Source organism: Vulpes lagopus, chromosome 17 (genome assembly GCF_018345385.1).
Source record: "Vulpes lagopus strain Blue_001 chromosome 17, ASM1834538v1, whole genome shotgun sequence".
NCBI classification, from domain to species: domain Eukaryota; kingdom Metazoa; phylum Chordata; class Mammalia; order Carnivora; family Canidae; genus Vulpes; species Vulpes lagopus.
In genome coordinates, this window is record NC_054840.1 from 7,774,685 (window position 1) to 7,782,938 (window position 8,254).

The window sequence follows — 8,254 nt, forward strand, 5'->3', positions numbered from 1 at the left end:
AAAGCGCTGAGATAGAGCAACATTGTCTAAAAATTAACTTCAGTTCCTTTGAAAATATGCATTGTGTATAATACACAATACAATATAAAATCTATTTTGCCCTTTATTTTCCTGCACCTGTCACAATATCAAAAAATTTGAAATTTTTTGTTCAACTATTGTAATGTGATATATTTCGTGTTAAAGTTAAGTATGAAAAAGCAATGAAAATTTCTAATTTTAATATGATTGCCTTTGTTTATCATGGTATTTTTCATGAACACATTTCCAGTCATTTCATGGTGTAAAGAAGATGATTTTCAAATAATTCATAAAAAAATGTCCAGCTAAAATTTAGTTAAAATTTTTCCAGTAGGTAGTACATTCATACTATTCAAAAACCCAAAAGCTATGAAAAGGTAAATCATGAAAATTCCCCTTCCCACCTCTGGCCTTTCCTTGTATTTCCTGAAGCCTGGTCCCCTTTTCCAAGTCACCATGGTTATATTCTTATGTTTTTGAAAATACATTTTTATTTCCCCCTCTGATACATAAATACTAGCATATTTAAACACTTTACTTTCTTAATAATGTATCATGGAACTTTTCCCATATTGGTACACAAATAATTTTTTCCTTTTCTTGTCAGCTGAATGATATTTTTATATGGGTATACCATACTTTATTTAAGCAGTCCCCAACCAAAGGATATTCAGCTTTTTACAATATTTTACTATTTTAAATAGTGTCTCAGCAATTAATTTTGTGTCATTTTGCATGTACATGAGTCCATCTGTGGGAAGTGGAATTGTTGGATCAAAGAATACATGCCCTTCTCATTTCAATAAGTAACATGCAATTGCTCATCATGGAAATGTAACTAATTTATAACATACAAGCAATATAATAATATTCAACCAATGTATAAGAGTTCCTATTTATCCATAGCCATGTTAATAGAGTGTTATCAAACTTTGGTTTTTGCCAACCTGGTGAGTGAAAAATTCTATCTTAGATGTGTATTATTTTACATTTCTCCTATTACAAATGAGGCCAAGCTTCTCTTCATGTATTTAAGACCAACTTGTATTTATTCTTCTGCAACCTGTTCGGTCCTATCTTTTGTCCTTACCCAGAGGAACTCTGGGTCCTTCTCCCAGTCCAGAAGAGAGCAACTGCCAGTGGCAGGAATAGCCAAGGGCTTATGAGAACAGAAATATCTCAAATTCAATTGTAAGTGAAGATTTTCTATAAAATTATTGTTTTTTTCTTAGCAGCTGCTCTTTGGAAGATTTGTCACGTATGTATAGCAAACATTTTCCCCAGTCTCACTGCTCAGAGGTAACCACTACTGACAGTTTGGGATGAGAATAAACTTATAGATTAGTTTGGTATTATTAAATTTTTTTCAGGAGGCACCTGGGTGGCTCAGTCAGCTAAGCATCTGACTCTTGATTTTGGCTCAGGTCATGATCTCAGGGTCCTTGGTTGGAGCCCCATTTTTGGCTCCCTGCTCAGCCCCTTTGTCTCTCTCTCTCTGCCCCTTGTGCACGTGTGCGTGCTCTCTCTCTTAAATAAATAAATAAATCTTAAAAAAGAAAAAAAAATTCAGAATTGCTATTTTCCTATCCATGAATAAGGTCTGTTTTAAAGTTTTGTAACCTCATTTATTGTTTTTGTTTGTTTTATTGCTGTGATTACAGTCGTCTTGAACATTGGTTTGATATTTATTTCTAGATATTCTGTGGACTTTTATTGTGATGATTTTCTTTTTGACCCAGAAATATCCTCTCATTTTTCTCCAGGTCAATGTCTTGGTGTCCTGGTATGTAGGTCTGTCGGTCCATAACTGTTCTGAACCTTCTGAGGGGAGTTGAAGAGCTGTTGGTAGTTGAAGAACAGAAAGAAAGGCCAGGTTCTTACTTATTACTGTCAAGTTGAAAAATCTTCATTCCCTTTATTATTTTTTTTTTCCTTCTTTTTCCTTCATTCCCTTTAGCATGCTGGGTTAGGAAGGAAAGATTCCAATTCTAGAAGTATCCTTCTTGTGTATGAGACATCTAAATGCCTAAACTGAAAATGCAGTGCAAGTATTCTGGTTTGCTTTGAATGGGTTAATATGTAGATAGTGGCTTTGAAAATTTTTCCTTGGATTAATATAGTTTGTAAAATAGAATTATTGTCATGAAATCGGGTTTTTTTTCAACGATCCCATTCCTAAAATGTCTACAACTTATCCAAGCAATGTGAGCCTTCGTTTTATTCTAAATACCAGGTATGTCGGACAATAAAAATCCTTATTGAGTTAGTTCTGTGCACTGGACATTCTCCGCTCTTGGAACTAGTGAAAAACCATGACATTAAAACTTTTAATTGGTCAGATGATCACAGTTAAGGCAATTTCTTATTCTGTGGGCGTTCCAGTGCATTACAAACACATAACAACAGCAGCAACACACCTTGGGGGAAATGTTCCCACACTTTTAGCTATGGCAAATATGTTCGTCAATACTGAGTCACTCTGCTTTACCAATTCATAATGTACAGCATTTATGTTTATATAAGCAGCTATGGATTTTTTTAAAAAGATTTTATTTATTTATTTTGAGTGAGAGACAGAGAGAGCATGAGCAGTGGGAGATGGTCAGAGGGAGAGGAACAAGCAGACTCCCGGCTGAGCTCAGGGCTCGATCCCAGGACACCAGGATCATCCCCTGAGCCAAAGCCAGACATTTAACCCACTGAGCCAACCCGCCGCCCCAGAGGCTATGGATTCTTAAGGATCATGCCATACCTGTTAGTTTATGTGCATTAGTTGTGTCCAAAAAACTTTCATTTGTCATTAAAAAAAAATCCACCTGTGATTGTACGAATTCTGACCGAGTCGCCCTTTAGTTGTTGCCTTTTGCTTCGAAATTCTTTTATGCTGGGGACTTGTGATCAACCCCAGCTTTTCATGTGGTCTGTTGGGCATGCCCCTTTGCACACAACGTTGAGAACTTGCTTTTCTGCAAGGGAACAATCAGGTGGCAAGGATGTGGCTTCTGTGCCTCGGAACGTGGGAGCTGGTTTAGTGATTTATCTGATGGGGAATTTTCTCTGGGGGAGTAATGTTGATGATGTCCCTCTAATTCAGCTACCTCTGCTTCATTGAACACGACTAAACCAGATTCGAGAGCAAATGGGAGACAGTGTGGCAAACCACAGGCAGAAAGACAGAACTCTGGAGTATTCCTGACCAAATAAAGGCCTGACAAAGAAGAATATGCGTTGACAGCATTTCTTAGGACATGCTTCAGGGATCACATTAAAACATTTCCACAGGGTCCAGGCTTCAATCAGCAGAAGGTGTTCTTGTAGCCCAAGTACCACAGGGTCGAGTTTTCCAATGACCCCAGAAGAGCAGCCGATAGAGGGGCTGCTGGAGTAATTAAACAGATTTCATTAAGTGTCAGCAAAAGCTCCTGGCCAGCTATTAGAAAAACTTTTATGCATTATTACAGTCAGGTTCTTCCAAAAACATCCAGGCTAATCTAATTGAATTGGATATTGCAGCAAGGAAACCTTTATTAAAAGGGAAGATGTATTCTTCTGCCTTATGTGGCACTGTTCTGAGAGATTCTTCTGCTCTATCCAATTTGTAAAATATCTAAGAGGCTGGGATAAATTCTTCCCAAGGACACTTCTCAGACACATGTATAGACTCTCTTCTAGAAGTTCTACTGACCTTTGGATTCATATTTACCTAACGTTAATTATCTACTCTCTTAGGCATTGAATTCTAACAAAGTCTACTGTGTAGCTATTGTTCTCTCAATTTTATAATTGAGGAGAAGGGGACTCAGAGAGGTTACACAATTTATGTCAGACCACACAGCTGGTAAATGGGAATAAACCCAGGTTGAATTATGCAAGCTAATTACATTCCCTTCTTACATTATTTTTATTGTATGTTCTTGAAAAGCAGTTGAGGGGCACCTGGGTGGCTCAGTCGTTCGAGTGACCAATTCTTGATCTCAGCTCTGGTCTCGATCTCTCGATCTCAGGGTCGTAGGTTCAAGTCTGCACTGGGCTCCATGCTGGGAGTGGAGCCTACTTAAAAAAAAAAAGCATCTGGTATTATGTCAGGTGTGTATTATCCTTATCTCATTACTTAAGCCATATTCTATTTGATGCGAAAATCCTCATGCTAATCACACTCACTAGGAATTTGTTAATTGAATAATAAAACTATTTTCTTTTTTTAAAATAGATGTTATAAATTTTTTTGAGAGAGAGAGAGAGAGAGAGAGCAAAAGTGGGGGGATGGGAGGGGCAGAGGGAGAGGGAGAGGGAGAACCCTAAGCAGGCTCCATGCTGAGCACGAAGCCTGATGTGGCGCTATATCTCATGATCCTGAGATCATGACCTGAGCCAAAATCAAGAGTCTGATGTTTCACTGACTGGGCCACCCAGGTGCTCCAATGAACTATTTTCTTCTCCCAGTTAGTCTACCATATATTTTTCTATTGACTTTACCAATGTAAAAGAAATGGAAACAATTTGAATATGAAACATTTCTCCACAGACAACAAGGTGGGATATGTGGACTGTGGCCATTAGCTGACAGTACTTTTCAGAGGTCATGGCTTTTATTTTCCTTTCCCAACGCTCTGGAGAGAGGCATGAAAAGTGGAACATGCATAATTGGCAATGATGTGGGAGGGCTAAAATTTGACAGACAAGAGCTTATGAACAATTTGATTTCTCTTAGAGATGCTTTGGGTTGTTTGATGATACCTCCTTGAAGTTGCTGTGTTCAGAGTTCACTGAACTCAGATCGTTGAAAGGATTCCATTCCTCTTGCCCTAAGCTATCCTAAGTTAATTATACTGACTAGACAGAATTATCTTAAAAACTACAGAGAAATACGTTCTTCAATTTCTCTGGTAATCCATGCATTCTAGCGTCAGGTAGCTATTTATTTATTTTTAGATAGGTTTTTTTTTTTTTTAATGAAATGTCTATCTCCTCAGAGGATATAGAATGATTCCTTGCAAAAGTGAGATAATTTGAGACCAAGGGAAAATTGGATTAAAGTCAGTATAAAGTGGTAAAAGGTGCCCTTCACCTGTATGGACTTTTTGATATTAAAAAAACAAAAATTTAAAACAAAATGCTTTCAACAATAGAAGAAAATAAATTTTAAAATAATAAAAATCACTATTAAGGGGGTACTTGGGTGGCTCAGCTGGTTAAGTGTCTACATTTGGCTCAGGTCTTGGTCTAAGGGTCATGGCATCCAGTCCTGTCTCTGGCTTTCTGCTCAGCAGGAAGCCTGCTTCTCCCTCCCCCTGAGCACCCCACTTTGTGCTCTCTCTCACAAATAAATAAATAAATACATAAAATCTTTTAAAAAAAACCACTACTAAAAAAAAAAACAAAAAAACAAAAAAACAAAAAAACAAAAAAAAACCACTACTAAGTAGACATGGTAGGAGAATAGCAACAATGGCATAAGAAACAAATAATAAAAAAATACTTCACATTATAACATCCATATCATGCTTAGACTTGATGAAAGAAAACATCATATTGAACTCTTATATGTCAAACCTGAGCTTTGTAGGCACAGAAAAGATCCACGGCTACCTAACAAAGATATTGAAAAGCAATCTATGCCATAATTTATTGCACAATTCAAAGACTAATCCCTAAGAAGCAGAGGTGTGGTATAGAACAAAGCCGCACAACTGAAGATTTGAAAACAGCACTGACACTGAAACTAATTGACCAAAGGAAAAACAGAACTTATAGTGTGAACATAACTATGTTACTGGCTTGTTAAAATCTTATTGAAGTATTTATTTATTTCCATGAGCCATTCATCTTTTATTGGGTGTTAATTCTTAATTAGGATATGAAAAGATTCAAGGGTGCCCAGCAAAGGTTACGGTCAGGAACGTGGAATGTGCCTCCGCGTTGGGCCCTCAGTGGTACTTGTGTAGCTGCTCATGTTTGAGTTCCTTGTGAAGAATGACAGTAGCTGAAAAGCACACAGGCCGCCAGCACCATAGAAATCCCAGCGACGCCCCTTTTCTTCACATTGACATACTTACTGTAAGGCCGGTAGTAACCTCCTCTTTGAACCACTCCAGCAATGCCTTTGGGGTGAAATCCCACATCAGTATCCAGTTTGGCGACTCTCCTAGTTTAACATCCATGAGCTTTTTCACCTTCACTGGTATGAATGATGCCATCTTAGAGTCCTGGGTGTCTGGCCTATTAAAATTTTAAAAAGTCAACATTCTTCAGAGGATTTTAATAGGACCTGGAGTTTCCTAATACAACATATACTCAAAATGTCCAGAATACAATCCAGAATTACTCAACATACAAAGGAGCAGGAAAATATGACCAATTCTCAAGTGAAAATACCATCAATAGAATGCCAACTCTGAGATAATCCAGGTGTTGAGGTTCATAGGCTTTAAAACTGCTATTCTAATCACCCTTCCTGAAGTGAAATGAAACACATTTGAAACGAATGAAAGACAGTAATTCTGAGGGAAGAAATTGAAATTACAAACAGCAAAGCCAAATGGAGATTTTAGAACTAAAAAAATACAATGTGTGAAGTAAAAGGGAGCCCACTGGATGGCGGAATTTAAAGACTGATCATTAGAAATCATCCAAAGTAAAGAACTGAAGAGAAAATATTTTTAAAAAATGAACAGATCATCAGTTACCTATGGGATAATATTTTAAGGTATAACATATGTGTCATTGCAGTCCCCAAAAGAGAAAGAGATTGGTTCAGAAAAAATATTTGAAGAAATAATTGCTGAAAACTTTCCAATATGGTGAAACATATAACGTTACAAAATAAACTAAACGAAACCACACCAGACACATTATAATCAAACTGCTGAAAACCAGAGGTAAAGAAAAAAAGAATCTTGAAAGCAGCCAGAGAAGAATAACACATTATTCAGAGCCGAGAAGACAGTGGTACAAGGTCTTTACATTGCTTAAAGAAAATAATTGAGAACTGAGAATTCTTTTTTTTTTTTTTTTTAAAGATTTTTATTTATTTCTTAATGAGAGACACAGAGAGAGGCAGACACACTGGCAGAGGGAGAAGCAGGCCCCATGCAGGGAGCCTGATGTGGGATTCGATCCCAGGACCCAAGGATCATGCCCTGAGCCAAAGGCAGCCACTCAACCACTGAGCCACCCAGGTGTCCCTCAGGTGAGAATTCTAGATCTTCTGAAAATACCCTTCAGGAATGACAGCGACGTAAAGATATCCTTACAGTAAGAAAACTAACAATATTCATTGCTGGCAGACCTGCTCGAAGAACTGATGAAGGGAGTTCTTCAAGCTAAAGGGAAATGATTCCAGAGGGAAAGTTGCAAGAGTAGGAATGAAGGAGGAAAAAATGCATGCTTGTATAAATGTAATGGAATGTTTTTTTCTCTTAAGTTAATTAATTAATTAATTAATTAATTTATCGGACCGAGAGGCAGAGGGGAGGGAGAAACAGGTTCCACACCCAGCATGGAGTCCAACTCAGAACTTGATCCCATGACCCTGAGATCACAGCCTGGGCCAGAATCAAGAGTCAGACGCTCAACTCACTGAGCCACCCCTCCTCATAAGTTATTTAAAAGCTATATAATGGGGCACCTGGGTGGCCCGGTGGTTGCGCATCTGCCTTTGGCTCAGGTCATAATCCCGGGGTCCTGGGATCGAGTCCCGCATCAGGCTCTCTGTGGGAAGCCTGCTTCTCTCTCTGCCTCTTTCTCTGTTTCTCATGAATAAAAAACCAAAAAAAAAAAAAAAATACAACTATATGACTGTTAATAGTAAAAATGTAAGATTGCTGGGGATTTCATCATGCATGTAGATGTAATGTAAGTGGCAACTACAACATGAAAGGGGGAAGGGTAAAGAGAGACTTAGGTAATTGTTAGGCTTCTTCTACATTTTAATTTTCTTTGATGTGTTAATAGTAGCTCTAAATAGAAGGCTAACGTTTACACAGGCGTATTGTACTCCCTATAGGCTATACACGCAAAGAGTGAATTTGACTGTATATAAATTTGAAACCCAGGGTGTTTTAAGGACTTTTGTACATAATTGAACTTGGAAGGAAAAAAATTAGAGAGGGCTGAGATTTTGCAGTTTCGTAGCATTTCTTGAGAAGAGGAAGGTGGGTCAACGCAAGCATAAGAAGCGCGCAGGTTCTTACACTGAAATCAATGATTCATCCTCATGTTTTCACCACAGTCT